Below are 16,751 nucleotides of genomic sequence, written 5' to 3' on the forward strand. Positions count from 1 at the left end.
GGGCAGAGAGAGCTGGCGGCCTCGTTACCGCAAGCCCCCCCTGCACACCCCTCTACGGGCCCTAGCAGGGAGGCATGGGGAGAGGAGGAAGTGGGGAGGGATGGGGGCGGGCGAGAGCGGGTGAGTGACAGCCCTGGGAGAAAGGTCATGGGGCTGGCCCCAGAGCAGAGGGACCCGTCACGCCGCCCCATAGGCCACATCTGCCCGGCACACCCGGTTTAAATGGGTAAATGACAGGAGCCCCCGGCGCCGCCTGCATGCCTTTCTTGGCAAACGCCCTCACAAAGTGGGATCCCAGCTTGGGGCTGGGGCCCCGGGAACTCCCTCCGGGGCTGGCCTCTGTTGTTTGGCTTTTGATCCCAACAGGATCCAGAGACATGATACTACCAGCCCGACAGCAATTTCAGAGCAAACATCTCCTCTCCCTGGCAATGCACTTTTCACCCCCCAGGACCCCAAAATGCCTTTCAAACAGTGTACGTGAAGGAATCACTTCACCTCCATCAGTGGAATGCAGCCACCTCTGGGGTGGAGTACAGCAACTGCTTTAACAGTGGCACAGCAGCCGTGTGCAGGGCTAATTCTCCCAACTACATACCCGGGGCCTGGGCCAGGCTCGTTCTACCAGGCCAGCATGTTCTCACCGCTATTGTTACTCTCACTAGCTGGATTCAAGCTAGGTCAGGTGGGCTAGTCTGTGTATAGCTTTTGCTGCACAGAGATGGCCCGACTCAACATGCAACCTTGGCCAAGTCACTACCCTACTTTGTGCCTCAGTTTCCCCATCTGTGAAATGGGGATGGCAACCGTTCCTTGCCACAGGGTAGAGCCAGAAGCCTTGGTCCATCCCTGTCCGTAAAGTGCTTTGAGACCAGAGCCTCACACAGAAACTGCTACCAGAGAAGGAAGTATTCTTCCTTATTTATACAATGCCTAGCACAATGGACCTGGGTCTAGGATTAGGGCCCCAGGCACTACTGGAAACTTTCTGGGCCAGATCCTCCGGTGGTGTAAATCAGTGCAAGCACTGTGCTAATTTGCATCATCTGAGGATCTGGCCCTGCTTCCAAACCTCCCGTAACACCCATTGCTAGGAAGAAGAAATAAAAACCAGAGTAAATTGAACTTCCAAAATTGGGTCTATTTATTGCCATTTATCAGAGGACTCCCTCCCCCCCACCCATCCTAGACTCATGTATTTTTAACTGTCGCCTTTCACACAGGGAGCTGCCCATGTCCCTCCTTCACCCTTAAGCCATTAGGCAGCCAGAGTCCCTCTCCCTGGCTGGGCGATGTTCCATCTCTGTCAAAACCTATTGAAAATCGATACCTAAGAAATCACCCCCTTCCAGTTCAGCACCATGTCATCAGCGCGGCTGGCTCTGTGCATGTGTCAGAGGGTGCTGCAGCAGCCGGGCCCAGCAGACAGGAGACAGACTGGGGATCCAGAAGCTGGGCCTGCTCCTGGCTCTGGCACTAACTTGGCGCTTGCCCTTGGTCAAGTCATTTTTCCTCTCCCTGTGTCTCAATTTCTCTGTTTGTCGTATAGGGGATAATGATCTCTCCCGCCTTTGTAAAGCGCTTGGAGATCTCTGGGGGAAAGGAGCTAGGGGTTATTGACGGGGGACTATCAGCTGAGGAGCCCCTGCTTTTAGGAGGTACCCAGGCCAGCATGTGATGCAAGCGGGCCACGCCCCCTCCCAGGCGCTGTGTCCAGGGGGCAGGTGCTTCCATTAAGAGGCTGATTCACACACGGAGATTTCTTTGTCGTCTGAGTCAAATGCGCCGGCTCCTTTAGCAGCTAGCCCCTCCTTTACCCCTGTCAACCGGCCAGTTGGGCCCAGCGTAGACTCTACCCACCCCGACACGAGGGGGTCTCCCCTCGCTGTAGTTATCCACCTCCCCAAGAGGCGGGAGCCAGGTGGATGGAAGAATTCTTTTGTCGACCCAGTGCTGCCTATCCGGGGACTTGAATTGGCTTAACTATGTCACTCAGGGGGATAGATTTTGCACAGCCCTGAGCGATGTCGCTGTGCCGATCTGATCTTCTCATGTAGACCAGCCCCGATTCATCATTTCTCCAGAGCGGGCTGAAACGTCATGTGCCAGCTAAGGCTACTGTCACCTCTGGGCAAGGTGCAGGGGCAGTGCCCAGCCCAGATCATGGCTAGCTGGACACTGGGCAAAGGGCAGGGGCAGTGCCCAGCCCAGTACCTGGCGATCACGCTGCTTCCTCTCTGCTCTTTGAACAAGAACCCTCCTCTCCCCGCCAGACACAGGGGCACTCAAACTCCCGGCTGGGCCAGGCGATCAGCCCAACCCTGGCAGCTTCCAAAGGCCCTGCCGCTTGCTGCTGATCCTGTCTAGACCAGGGAATGTGTTTAGATTTAATATCAGGGCTAAGTGAGTGCTAGCCAGGAGATTTGATTCACGACTCCTTAAATCAACAAGGCAGCGTACCGCTCCCCCCACCTGAGCTCCGCGGGCCGCTCACGAGCGCCTTGTGGGCTGGCTTTATTGGGAAAGTTATTACTCTTCCCTGCAATGCCAGCCTTGGGAGGGGAGTGAGAGCTGGAGTCAGGACTCCTGGGTTCTATTCTTTGGAGGTAGGAGGGGAGTGTGGTCTAGTGGGTTAGCGACAGGAGGTGGCATGGCCCTGGATTTCACTGAGTGGTCAGAGCAAGGGGGATGGGTATCAGAACTCCTGGCTCCCATTCCCAGGCCAGGGGCAAGGGGTAGCATGTCTATTGGTTAGAGCAGGAGGGGGCGAAGGAATCAGGTGAGGTGCCCTCCTGCCTCCTAGTATGGCCTTCCCCCCCTACTGATTCCCCTCCCAAGCGCTCATAGGAGGCAGCTCTTTCCCACAAAAGGCCAAACTGTTTGCATGCCCAGAGGCAGGCGTGGGCTGCCTGGGGGGGGGGGGAGACCCCTGGGGGAGGCCCCAGCTGATCAGCTGTCACTCGGTTCCAGCTGGAAAGGGAGCCAGGAGATGCGCCCGGGCCCCTCGCACCACGGCAGGTGGCAAGGTAGCGCTGATGTCACCGTGTAACCGGACCCGGCGCTAATGGCAGCTGTCAGCATTGCACAGAAACGGGTTTGATTTTTATTCCCGCGGTGACGTCGGAGGAATTTGCCTTCCATTGAGGAATAGGATTACCACGGACCCTGTCCCACAGAGGCCCCTGGCCTGGGAGGGTCTAACAATGGGGGATTGAGAAAGCCGCCTCGCTCTAATGGGGCCTCCAGACAGGGATGTTCCCTGGGGGCAGGTGACAGCAGGGAGCAGGAAGAAAATGACATCCACCCCTACACACACTTGGTGTGAGCTCCCTGATTAAAAAAATATAACGTTACGGGAGTGACCCCAGATCCCTGGGCTAGTGGACAGACCAGAGAGCTCTGAATCAGGACTCCTGGTGTCTATTCTCAGTTCTGGGTGGAGAGTAGGGCCTAGTGGTTACAGCAGGGGGGGCTTGGGAGTCAGGACGCCTGGGTTCTATTCCTAGCTCTGGATAGGGAGTGGGGTCTAGAGGTTAGAGTCAGGACTCCTGAGTTCTGTTCTGATCTTTGGATGCTCCCTCTTCTAAAGCCCCCCCCCCCCTTATCACCCTTGCATCAGTAAAATCTTCCCTTCAGCACCCATGCCAGGCCGAAGTGCCCTCGCAGAGAATGGCCTGCCCGCCACCCATTTCAAACAGCTGCTATCCCCCCGGCACTGCCAGCCGCGTGTAAAAACCCTGCGCGCCCACGACGGCTGCTGCCCGGTTCTCCATCTCCACGTGGCGGCAGCTTGCACGGCAGCCGGGGGAACGCAGGCAGCAGCGAGGAAGCCCTCGACATTATTATAGACGCGTGCGCTGCCAACCTCCTCTCGCTCCTTTTAGAAGCGAAAATGCCCCCAGGGGACTGGCTCGGGAGAAACGGGACCACAGCCCAGGAGGGTAAACGATCCGGAGGGAGATGGGAGCAGCTCCATTACTGAGCCGGAGATTTAGACGGCGATATGACCTGCAGGCCAAGTTGCAGCCGAGAGTGGCTTTTAAAAGCTTGGCTTTGCCTCTAACGGCTCATCACCCGTAACCTTTTTTAGCCATAGGCGCGTTGCGACCAGCAGTAACTTACCGCTGCTACTCGGCGGCGAACCGGCCGATGTGTCTATTTCCCTCCTGATCTACAGCCGTGATTAGAAGCCGGGCATGACGATGACTAAGCCTTGGCTAATTTTCTATCCATTCTAGGGAGATGACATTTTTATCCACTCCGCCTCAAAATAGAAAAACCATGAAAAAAAGAAAAAGGAGAGAGAACACACGCAGGCGCACGGGCCTGAAGAGCATCTCGTTCCTTAAAACCCAACGTGCTCTGTAATCATGTGAAATCTTCCAGCCGCACCAAGAACAGACTTCAAAGCCATCCGCCAAAGATACACTGGTTACTGAGGAGCCATCCGACGGCAGACACGCTATTCAAAACCATATCCGGGGGCTCTGACATATTATCTAAATATCTAAAGGACTTCTCTTTTCATACGGATTGTATTTGAGGATTAGGGTAACTTGCTTATTGGCATCCGATGAAGTGAGCTGTAGCTCACAAAAGCTTATGCTCAAATAAATTTGTTAGTCTCTAAGGGGCCACAAGTCCTCCTGTTCTTTTTATTGGCATGAGTTACCTGGTAAAGAAATCAGCACAAATCACGACAGAGAGGCAGCAATTATGTATGCAAATGAGTCCCTTATAAGCACCAAAAGTAAATGTTCGCATAATGAATAGCTGAAAGTACACACTTACAGGAGCTGAAAGAGACACTGTACAGAAAAAGCGAGCACGAGAGAGTGGGTAGGCACATAGCCAGCTAGGTGAACTGACAAGAATGTCACTTCTGCAGCGTTGCTGTGCTCTGTTAAAAAGCTGCTGCATTTCACCCCAGCCGTGGCTGCATTTCCACGGCGGTGAAGGGATTTCTACACACTACCGTCCGTAAATCACGCAGAGATCTTCCAGAGTGACAGGCCCTACGCAGCGCAAGCCTCCGATACTATTTATCGCACATGTAAAGATGCAGGAACGTCACCACAACTGTGCCAGGCAAAGCTCAGGGTGTGCGTAGCCCGCGGAAGTCGTTTCTGGGTTGCGAAAGTGGCCGGGTGGTCGAATGAGGGGGAGAGACAGGACACCTGGGTTCTAGTCCTGGCTGTGCCACTGTTTCATTCTGTGACCTTGGGCAAGTCCCGTTAGCCTCCTGGTCTCCCAATTTGCATAACAGAGCTAATGACGGACTGAAGCTTAATTAAATAATGGCCATGCGGTGCTTTGGGATCCTTGGATGAAGGGGACTACACATGAGCAATGGGTGGTATGTTACTATAACCACCTGGCAATATATCAGGGTTTGTTTAGGGATGGTGCCGGGGCCGGGGGGGGGGGGGAGGGATTTGGGTCCAATAGCCCCCAATTTCCCTCAAGGGGGTAAATCTCCCCAGGGAAGAACCTGGGGGATTCTCTATGAAGGGAGCCTCATGGAGACTCTATCATGGGAGCTTTCCAGTGGGGAGAGGACAACCAGCCCGCCCCCCCGCACTTAGACAAGGGAGCCGGCCATGGGGCCTCCCCCACCACAGCGATCCTGCCAGCCCCCACAAGGTGCTAACAATCCTGAGGGGAGCCTGGGGCCCAGCTGCTTCTGTCACGGGAACTAGGTGCCCGGTTCAAGGCCTCGGCAGCAAAGGGAGGGAGGGTCGGGCTCAGAGGTTTCCGTTTCGCCCGGACTCGGCCCTGCCGTCAAGGGACGGGTCAGATGGCAGGGCCAGGAAGCAGCTGCTCTCATGCTGGGAGGGTGGGAATGTCACCCCAACCAGCTGGCAGGGTGAGCCATACGACCTCCCCTCCAATCAAGCCTTACTGCTTTCTCCCCCCTACAACGGAGGGCTATGAACCCCAGGATGGCCAGGGTCCTAACAGATGCAGAGTACCCCGATGCCAGGCAGGCTGGGGATGCCCCTTCCCTAAACTGAAGGGGTCACAGCGGGCTCTGGGATCAGGCCTGGAGTGACGCTGCTCAGTGGCTCAGAGGAGCATCCCCCCAAAAGCAGGGAGACAGTGGGGGGCGGGGAGCCTAGATTAGCTGCTCCGTGACTCAGAGAACAGCTTCGCCCCACTCGGGCAGGGGGCTGGGAAGCATGACTCCCCGGAGCCGCCCTACCGGGCTCCCGCCTCCCACCCGTGGCGGCCCATGGCCCAGGCAGCTCATTAACACCATGGGCTGTGTCCAAAAGGGGGCCGGCTCGGGCGGAGGGCCTGCAAACACAGCATGTAGCCAGTTCTCCTCTGACACTTCCCGGCTGGATCGAATGACCCAGCTCCCAGGCCAGACAGCCCCAGGAGCCAGGGACCCACGCATCCGATTACAGGATCCACTTACCGCTGCTGTTTATAGGACACCCCTCTGCAGTCCCTCCCCCCCCCACACACTTGTCAGGCATGGTATAAAACATTAATCACATCCCGCGGCCTGCCTTCCTCCACCAAGAATGAAACTGGGATGGGGGGAAGGGGGGAACCCAGGTGTCCTGTCCATCTCAGGTGATTCCCTTCTAGGCACACTTTGCCATGGTGTCTATTGGATATAGCCTTCTTCCTCACTTTCTGCGCTTGGCAGTTGTGAAGTGTCCCTGTGCCCTCCTCTGCCAGGCGCTGCCCCAGAGGTGGCTGCATTACATTGGTAGGTGGACACCCCCACCCTCTCCAAACTCAGGCAAAGCCAGGGTCCCAGTCCCACCTCCCCAACTGGCGCCTCTCACCCATCGCCCTTGGGGACCCTTGGGATTCAGGTCAGGGGTTGCTAGCATTACTCGATAGGGGCCCAGTGGGTTTGAAATGGCTCCCGGATGCTCTCTGGAATAGGGGGGCAAGATGCCCCACCCCTTTCCAACAGAGCCCCCCCCCGGCACCATTTCACCCCCACTACTGTAATACTAGAGTATTAGACTGTAACAGCCCTGCACGCTGCAGTAACTTTGCAACCAGGGTACAGGGGACATGAACAGAGAAGGGTCCCCTGATACGCCAATCTGCTACCCAGAGACCCCTGTGGCCCAGGGTTATTCCCCCAGGGCTGGATTAGCCCCCTTAGGTCCTCAGAGCAGCAGAAAGGAGCCAGGGCCTGCCCCAGGCCAGGGCCCCTGGTTACTAAGCCGGAGGCCGGCAAGCAGTAGGTTCGCTCTCCATGCCAGGGGCTGCCCAGTCCTTGCGGCACGGCGCGGAGGGAGGCCTTGGCAGCCTGCCAGAGCTGCATGCCAATTTGCATATTAAATACACATCAATCTGCATATTAAGGATCAATTTGCATGGAGGAAGCATCATGAACTTGCACCGAAGATAAACACAAAGCAGCCGTACGAGAAGCCCGTTCCCAGGTGAGTCTTTACGGGGCCATTACTGGGTGTGGGGTTTGGCTCCCCAGCGCCTTGGCCCTGCCCGCATGGTGGCCCTCCCACAGAACAAAGCACTGTGGGAAGTGGAGTCCCCTGCCCACACCGCCACCTGCCCACCAGCCCATGCTGCAGGGGATCCTGGCCCACAGCTGGTCCTGAGGAGGACGGGGATATAAAGGGGGGGCTCCCCACTGCACCAGGTCCTTGCTATCGGCCCAGCAGAAGGATCCCAGGTGCTGCCCCTCGCTCAGGGGACTGGCCGCTCATCACACCGATGACGCCCCGAGTGACTCCTCTGCATGCTGCTGGGCAGGGACAGGAGGGGGCTGGGCTGCAAAGCTCACGCCCAGTGCACACTGCTCCCCCCAGAACACCTCTCCTCCCTTCCCCACCGCAAGAACCCTCCCCTCCAGGGGACGCCGCTCTCTCTGCCCCAAGCCCAGGACATACCGCTCCGCCCTGGGCCCCCGCCCGTCCATCGCCCACCAGCCCCAGTGCTGCCACGCTCGGCGGTCTATAATTCATGAGCCCGAGGCTGAGGTTCCAGCCCAGGCAGCAACAGGTCCTCAATCGGCTCCGTGGCAGGGCCCGTAAATAATTCAGGAGGCCGCTCGATCTCCCCGCCTAGCAGCTCGCTGGATGCAGCCGGCTCCGTGGCTAATTAATTTTAATTACCGTCTTTCACTGTTGGGAAATTGGGCAGGTTTGCGGCGGGGTGGGGGGGATTGAGAATCCAACCACGGTGAGTTGCAATTAGGGGGAACAAAAAAATCCTTGCAGAGCTCAGGGAATGATTTCAAGGAAATTAAAGTGTCATTTAAACCGAGCGTACAATTAACAGGGCTGAGCGGGGGAAGGGGCCCGAGCGACTGGCTCGGGGAGGTGAGGGGTGGGCACACGGGGGGAGCGGATGGCTTATAAACGCAGCCTGGCTTCCTTTCACATGAATGACGGAGACACCTGTAATGATGGGCTCAGCGGTCTACTTCTCGCAGGGATTATATGCTAGGCCTACTGGTTAGAGCAGGGGACTGGGAGCCAGGATTCCTGGGTTCTATTTCCAACTCTCTCACTACAGGCATGAACAGGTTGCTTCACTTCTCCCTGCCTTAGATTTCCCCCTCTGTAAAAGCACCGGCCCAGATTCCCTGCCGCCATGCACCCCGCAGAGTCCTCGCCCCCAGACATGGGGGACAGGACACTCCTGGGATGCTGTGGGAGCATTGCACACCCGCGTTGCACTGACACCTACATCTGCCCAGCTAGAACTCCTGGTGTCATTCACAGCTCAGCTGCCCATGCCCTGGTGACATCACTCCACCCCTCAGTGCCTCAGTTTACCTTTCCCTGAAATGAGGAGGATGGTTCTGACTCACTTCCTGGGGAGTGTCTGTAACACAGCCTGCAGTCCTGGCACCTGGCCTTTCCCCTCCCCACTCCTTCCTGGAGGGTTGGTTCTGAGGATCCACCGGGGTTCGGTCTGGGTCTTATTCCCCCTGTCCCATAGGGTGGGCGAAGAGATGGAAGGGGCTGGCGAAGGCCAGAGCTGGCACAGGGAGCAGAGTGCCGGGCTCTGAAGAGAGGAGCTAGCCACTGAACAATGAATTAACAAGGTCCCCAAGGAGGGGAGGAGAACAAGGCGGCTGCTGCAGAGAAGGCAAGTGGGGAGCTGCTCCAGGAGTTCTGCCATCCAGCTTCTCCCCCGCTTCAAATCCCCAGGCCATACTCCCGCTGGGGAGCGGAACCCAGGAGTCCGGACTCCCTAGCCGCTCCACTTTAACCACTAGGCTACGCTCCTCTGCTGAGGCTTGGAAGAGGACCCAGGAGTCCCGATTCCCAGCCCCCCTGCTCTGACCACCAGGACAGGCTCCTCCTTCTCTGGAGGCCGGGGAGAGAACCCAGGGCTGGGCTGCATCCCCAGTATTTGTCTCCTTTAAGTACTCTTCCGGCTCCGTTGTGGAAGCATTTCCGTGTCTCGCCGCCTCGGGCCAGTCTGGCCGATGTGTTAATAAATATCCCTGCGTGGAAAGAAATTCCATTCAAATTCCTGCAGCATTAGCCCTCCCTTTGCTTAATTTCCACCCTGCTTCCTTCTGGATCCTGCATTTTCCTTTAGACAAGTGGGAGCGAGCGGCTGGGAAAGCCACAGATGGGGGAAAGGTGGGTCCGTATGAGAACTCGCCTCCAATTTATTTTCCTGTCATCCCCGGAGAAACCCTACAACAGAGCAACACGAGGGACCCCACAGTGGAGCGCAGCTCTAAGGTAACAAGCAACGCTGTGTTCCCAAACAATTCCACTCTGGAACCCAGCTCCCAGGGAACCCTACAATAACAAACCAGCCGACCCAGACCCAGCACTCGGGAACAACAAACCAGCCTGACAGCCCCAGTGCTGACAACTGACCCTATGATAACAAAACCGTGCCCACGGCCCCAAGCACTCTGTGGCAACCCTACAATAACAAACCAGCCTACACAAATACAGAGCTAACAGGAAACTCTACAAGAGCGAACAAGCAACCAGAAACTTTAAGAAACCAATCCAAGGATGAGAAAGGTGGGGGGGGGGGGGGGAAGCAGGCCGGGAGAGAGAACCAGAGACAATATGCTGCTCTTCATCCTTTTCACTATTTGAAGCCCTAATAACATTTATTTATTTAACAACAGACTAACACGACTGCTACTCTGAAGCCTACCATTTATTTTGCTGATGTTTTTATTTCTTCTTTAGTCTCCCCTGCACCATGTCCTGCCTGGCTGCTGGGCTCTGGGTAGGAAAAAGTCCCCTTTAATTCGACACTTCCAAAAAACTTATTCGTAGTTAAGTCAGATGAAGGATCCACCGGAGCTCTTGAAAACAGCCCGGGGCTGGGTGAAAGGATGGAGACCCAAATGGGAGGGGAGCGAGGACAAAGGTGCTGTCGGCTTTGCTGGAGGAGCTCTAGAGGACCTCCCGTCACCTGCGCCAGGCCCCGACCGCCGAGTCACCTGATCCACCACCTCGACCGAGCAGCTGGAAGAATATTAAACAGCAGCAAAGCCCCCGGTGCAGCTCCTGCCTGGCGGGACGAGCGAGGCGGCTGGATCAGGGCACGCGGGGTTAAGGAGGGAGACAAACGGCTTTATGCTGGCACCGGCAGGGCACTGTCCATCTATGGCCCCATCGCTGCGCCTCTGGGTGCCTCACAGTCTTCACTGGATTCCCCTTTAGGAGCTGGACAGGGCTATTCTACCCATTATACAGGTGGGGAAGCGAGACCCAGAGAGACAAGGGCAGGCCTGCACTGCCAGCCAGAGGCGGAAATACTAGCTCAAGGGGACATACCTGTGCTAGCTTGCTTCGAGTCAGCGTGTCGAAAATAACAGGGTAGCACAGCATGTGTGTGTACGCACACGCGTGTGCAAACCTGTCCCTAGCATGAAGCAGGCAGCATTCGGCACACAGCAGCATCCCCAGCCCCAAGGCCATCGCTCTAAACCGACTGGAAACCAGCCCTGCCCAAAACAACACAGATAACCAAGCAACTCACCAACCAAGCCAAGCGACTGGAATTGCCCTGCCAGGGCTTCCCCCATCCCATCCCCCTCCCCAGCTTTGTCCCAAACTGGCATCAAGAGACTGGAACGTACCTGGCACCAGGGCACAATCAGCCGAGCGCTTGGCTACCAAATGCTGCTGCAGTTTGGATCCAGGCTGCCCCAGCTCAGCCCCATCTTTAGTGGGTTAGGGCGACCAGGAAGCAAGTGGGACCAGGAAAAGCGACAGCTTAATGCCAGGTTGGCAGGTGACCACAGACTTCATCAGCCCAGCTCCTCTCTGGAACAACAAAGACCCCATGGCAAGAGCAGCAGGCTTGCCCAAAACACTGTCCCCTGTGGGCGGCCTGGCAGTTCCTGCCCCACACCTGAGATGGTTGCATTCCAGCAGCGTCATCCGTGCATGCATTGCTTGCAAAACACTGATATTATCTGATGAAAAGGTACGTGCCAATGTAAGACAGGCTTGTTAACTAGGTCGGGAGATGGTTGTTGTTATTCCGATGAGCTGGGGTGTATTAACAACGAGGAGTTCTCCGCGACGCCAGGCACCGCTAGTCCTTCCCACGCTGCAGCCCCGCCAGGCCAAGCCAGCCTCCCCCAGGAGCCAACGCTCCGAGGTCTCCGTTCCGGGGCACACCACAGATCTAGATCTATATTTCGCAGCCGCCACTTCAAAGGCTTTGAACTTGGCGTCTGCCCCGTGAGCTGTCAGATCCCGTTCCATTACTGACTGGGGGAGCTCACGACAGGGGCTGCAGGGAAATCAAAGCCCCAGACGGGGACATCAGCCAGTGAGGCACGCGACACCCGGCTTTGTAATAACTGTGAACGACACTGAGACGAAGGAATCTCGAGAGCCAAGGTGGGAATGGGGAACCTGCAAATGATCTCCTGAGGCAATGGACCCCAGAGTCTTGCTCCTTACCCATGGCAAGTCCCGTGCCGCGCCCGCTAGACAGGAGAGCAGCTGGTGTTAATAAATATTATCTTAAGGATCCTGAAGTGCTTACAGAATTCTGTCCACAGTAATGTAATGCGCTGGCTACTGTACCACCCTCCAGTAGGATCTAGCACACTGCCCTCTGCTGGGTGCAATCTGAACTGTTCCACTGTGTGTCATATACCTTATATGGAGAATCTTCTTGAGCTCAAGTGGTCTAATCCCGGCTGCGTGACAGATGGTGAAGATCTCAAAGCAGCTGTGGATGTTCGAGGACACCCAGAAATCACGTCACCCATCATTGCAATGCAGCCACCTCTAGGGTGGAAGACAGCATATAACAGCGAGAGGAAGGGACAGAAGAACTGGGGACAATCCCCCTAACCGTGCCAGGGCCTCCTCATGTCTGCACAGAGTACAAGCTTGGACAAGGAGATTTTCAAAGGAACAAATAAAATTGGAGCGAGAAACTGGAATGCGCTCTGTAAAATCTCCTGCTTGGCTTTTGAAGTCTTCTATGAAAATCACCTATGCAGGGAACTGCCTTGAATGCAATGCATTGACCCAGAGGATAATATTGACCCTGCTGGGCCTTGAACCTACCGCCCCAGGCGACTAGGTACTTCCATCCGGATGCGAGAAGGCGGACGTGCTCAGATGGCCCTGGCAGCTCCGGGACAGGCCAGGTTGCTGGCTGCTAACGCCACATGGGAACAAAGGGATATTGTTCTAGGAATCCAACTGCATGAAGCTGCCTCCCGCCTACGGCTTTGCTCCTGTGCTGGAAAGTGAATTGTTTCCTTGCAGGCCTAGAAATAGTTCATTGTTCTCTGCCAGGAGCTGGGAATCCAGTCTGGAAGGAGCCTTGAGCTGTCACCGACGGCAGTCATTCCCAACTGCTCGTACAGACCCCAACTGTGGCTTTCATTAATGACCTCCCATTAGGAACACCATGCAACGGAGATCAGGGACCAAACCTGGGACATTCCACACCAAAAGCCACCAGCCTGGACCCCTAAGATAAAGGCGCAACTCAACCAGCGGGGAGTAAATAGGGGGCTGTTGTAGTGGCTGGGGCAGTGTGCAAAGCTTTGCCCTCGGAGAGGCGCTCCAGTGCCAGGCAAGGGTCACGTTGCACAGCAAATTCGCTGCAGCCCCTGTCTGTACGGCTTTGCATCAGTATTCGTGCCACTGAGTCACATGCTGGAGTTTTCCCAGAAGCACTTGCCTACTCCTCCAATCAGAGAACAAAACTAATACCGTGTGACTCATCCAACCAATCCCATCACTCAATCCCTTGTTTGACCAATCCCAATATTTCCAATCAAGCCATGGTGTGGAAGAGAGATCTCAGTCCAATACATGCATAACTGTAAAACTCAGGGAAATCACACTCTCTGAAAGGCTAAATTAAGATGGAAATGGTAGAATTATCAACAACAAGGCAAAAAAGGCAGAGGAGTTCGATAAATATTGCTCTTCTGTATTTGGAGAAAAAACACGATACAGTCTCATCATGTGGTGAGGATAACACTCTTTCCATTCCACTAGTATCTCTAGGGGATGTTAAACGGAAGCCACTAAACTCAGATATTTTTAAATCAGCAGGTCCAAACAACTTGCATCCAAGAGTTATAAAAGAGCGGGCCGATGAGGTCACTGGACCATTAATGTTGATTTTCAATAAGTCTTGGAGCACTTGGGAAGTTCCAGAAGACTGGAAGAAAGTTAATGTTGGGCCAGTTTTTAAAAAGGGTAAAAGGGATGACTGGGGTAATTATAAACCTTTCAGCCTGGCATTGATACCAGGCAAGATAATGGAGTGGCTAATACAGGACTTGATTAACAACAAATTAAAGGAGGATAATGTGACTAATGCAAATCAACATGGGTTTACGGAAAACAGATCCTGTCAAACTAATTTGTTATCTTTTTTGGATGACATTACTAGTTTGGTTAATAAAGGTAATAGTGTTGCGATAACATATTTAGACTTCTCTCAGGCGTTTGATTTGGTACCTCATAACATGTTGATAGAGTGATAGAAAATTAACAGGGCACACATTAAATGGATTAAAAACTGGCTAAATGATAGGAGGTCAGACTAGACGATCACCGTGCAATCTATGAAATCCTTTCCCAGAAATCATAGAATATCAGGGTTGGAAGGGACCCCAGAAGGTCATCTAGTCCAACCCCCTGCTCGAAGCAGGACCAATTCCCAGTTAAATCATCCCAGCCAGGGCTTTGTCAAGCCTGACCTTAAAAACCTCTAAAGAAGGAGATTCTACCACCTCCCTAGGTAACGCATTCCAGTGTTTCACCACCCTCTTAGTGAAAAAGTTTTTCCTAATATCCAATCTAAACCTCCCCCACTGCAACTTGAGACCATTACTCCTCGTTCCGTCATCTGCTACCATTGAGAACAGCCTAGAGCCATCCTCTTTGGAACCCCCTTTCAGGTAGTTGAAAGCAGCTATCAGATCCCCCCTCATTCTTCTCTTCTGCAGGCTAAACAATCCCAGCTCCCTCAGCCTCTCCTCATAAGTCATGTGTTCCAGACCCCTAATCATTTTTGTTGCCCTTCGCTGGACTCTCTCCAATTTATCCACATCCTTCTTGTAGTGTGGGGCCCAAAACTGGACACAGTACTCCAGATGAGGCCTCACCAATGTCGAATAGAGGGGAACGATCACGTCCCTCGATCTGCTCACTATGCCCCTACTTATACATCCCAAAATGCCATTGGCCTTCTTGGCAACAAAGGGCACACTGCTGACTCATATCCAGCTTCTCGTCCACTGTCACCCCAGGTCCTTTTCCGCAGAACTGCTGCCTAGCCATTCGGTCCCTAGTCTGTAGCTGTCCATTGGGTTCTTCCGTCCTAAGTGCAGGACCCTACACTTATCCTTATTGAACCTCATCAGATTTCTTTTGGCCCAATCCTCCAATTTGTCTAGGTCCTTCTGTATCCTATCCCTCCCCTCCAGCATATCTACCACTCCTCCCAGTTTAGTATCATCCGCAAATTTGCTGAGAGTGCAATCCACACCATCCTCCAGATCATTTATGAAGATATTGAACAAAACCGGCCCCAGGACCGACCCTTGGGGCACTCCACTTGATATGATCCACTGGCATTTGCTCAGCCCTCTAGCTGCTAATCCCTTCACATCCATACAGCGTCCTGCGAACAGAAACCACAGCCCTGCTCAGGCATTGCTGCAGAAGGGGAAGCAGATGCACCCAGCGGAGAGGAGACTTGCCCAAGGCCACACACTGAATCAGTGGCAGAGTTTGATAATCGAACCCAGGAGTCCTGGCTTCCACCCTCTGATTCTAACCACTCCTTTCTGCTGGGTGCATCATAATTTTTGTGGGGGGCAATTCCTGTTTTAATTAGCCCTTTGAACTCTCTTTATCATGCTCGCCTTGCTGTCTTTGAAGCAGCCGTAGGTTGGGGATGGGCATGAAGGCCCTGGGCGGAGAGGGCTGGGCATGAATTTGGGAGGGAGTGGAGGGGAGTTAGGGAGGGTGAAAGGTGGGGGGGGGTGTCCCCAGGGCAGCCAAGGGCCCCTGGTGAATTAACCCTTTAGTGCCCCAGGAACCAAGTGCTATTGTGTTCCAAGAGAGAGGTCCACTGGGATGTTCTCCCTCTGCCCCAGCTGCTTTTTCTGCTTTTACCTGGGGTCCAATCGTAAGTGGGGTCCAGTGGGGGGGGGGCACTGGTGGGACATCTGTGAGCTCCCCATTCCTCTGAGTACACGGGGTCAGGGACAGCAGGGCTGGAGAGACCTCAAAGGAACCCAGCTGGGGGCAGGCTGGGGGGTTGCAAATCAGTTATAGATTCACACCCACACCCCCGCACACACAAACCCCATCCTCCCTTTGCACACTGATTCCCCCCCCCCACACTTTTCAGCTGCATGGACCATTCCCCGAGAACACTTCAGAGGCAAAGAGAGATCACAGATGCTAAGGTACCAGGTAAAAAAAAAAATTTCAACGCCTTGCCTCTCTCGCCACTTGCCCCACAATATGCTCTTCCTTATCTCCGCAGCGGGGGTCTCCCCGCGCCGCCCCACCTTGGCCTGGCTTTGTGGAGGGCGGGGTCGTGAAGCGGATGTGCAGGGCTGGCCAAGTGTGTTGATCCAGGCCCCAGAAACGAGGGCAAAAGAATATTATTAATTCACGCTTGCGGGGGGGAGGAACGGTTCAAAGCCAGTGCGCCTTTGAGGAGGATTTCAAAGGGACTGGGAAAGCGCAGAGATGAGATCAGTGTGTGCGCACCCGTGTGCTTCATTAGCTGTGTGTACGCACGTCCCCAGAGGTCTTTGTGGGTCTGCAGTGTGACCGTGCGCAATCCGTGGGGGCGGGGGGTGTGTGGGTGTGTACAGGATATGTGTGGATGCATATACCCTTTGTGGGGGTGTGGTCTGCTGGGAGGTTGTGCACGCAAATATATGTGTGTTGCATACGCACCATTGCGTGTAGAGTGTGTATTTGTGTGGCTTGCAAGGATATGTACCTGTGTCCTGCATGTGTTTGTGGATCGGTGTCCGGGTGCGTGCTTAGCCATGGGGCTTTGAGCCCGGGTAGCTTGTACGTCTGTGATTTACAGGGGTGGGGAGCGTCCGGGTGTGCTATAGTGAGGAGCTGCGTGGATTGCACACGGCTGCGTGTGGGAGAGGTGGGTCACTCAGAATCGAGGTTTTATTCAATGACTTTCACCTCCGGCTCTGCCTGCGAACCGATCCCCGCGGGCCCGCATTTATTCGTCAGTCAAAATCCATCACACGCTCATTCCGGGGCTGTGACTTTGCCAATCTGACCCGA

The 16,751-nt window shown here is 54.8% G+C and overlaps 1 protein-coding gene across 2 annotated transcripts in view; it reads right to left on the reverse strand.

Annotated features, from left to right (window-relative positions):
* The window catches only part of SEMA6B (semaphorin 6B), an 86,649-nt gene that overhangs the window by 56,391 nt on the left and 13,507 nt on the right, over positions 1-16,751 (reverse strand). Inside the window, exon 1 of one of the 2 annotated variants that reach the window (XM_084614242.1) lies at positions 11,066-11,458. The exons of the other annotated variant lie outside the window; for it this stretch is intronic. The gene's annotated coding sequence lies outside the window, so the exon portion shown is untranslated. Of the gene's footprint in view, positions 1-11,065; positions 11,459-16,751 lie in introns of those variants that run through there. 2 annotated transcript variants of the gene reach the window in all.

Source organism: Lepidochelys olivacea (assembly GCF_965140295.1).
Source record: "Lepidochelys olivacea isolate rLepOli2 genome assembly, chromosome: 25".
Lineage (NCBI taxonomy): Eukaryota > Metazoa > Chordata > Testudines > Cheloniidae > Lepidochelys > Lepidochelys olivacea.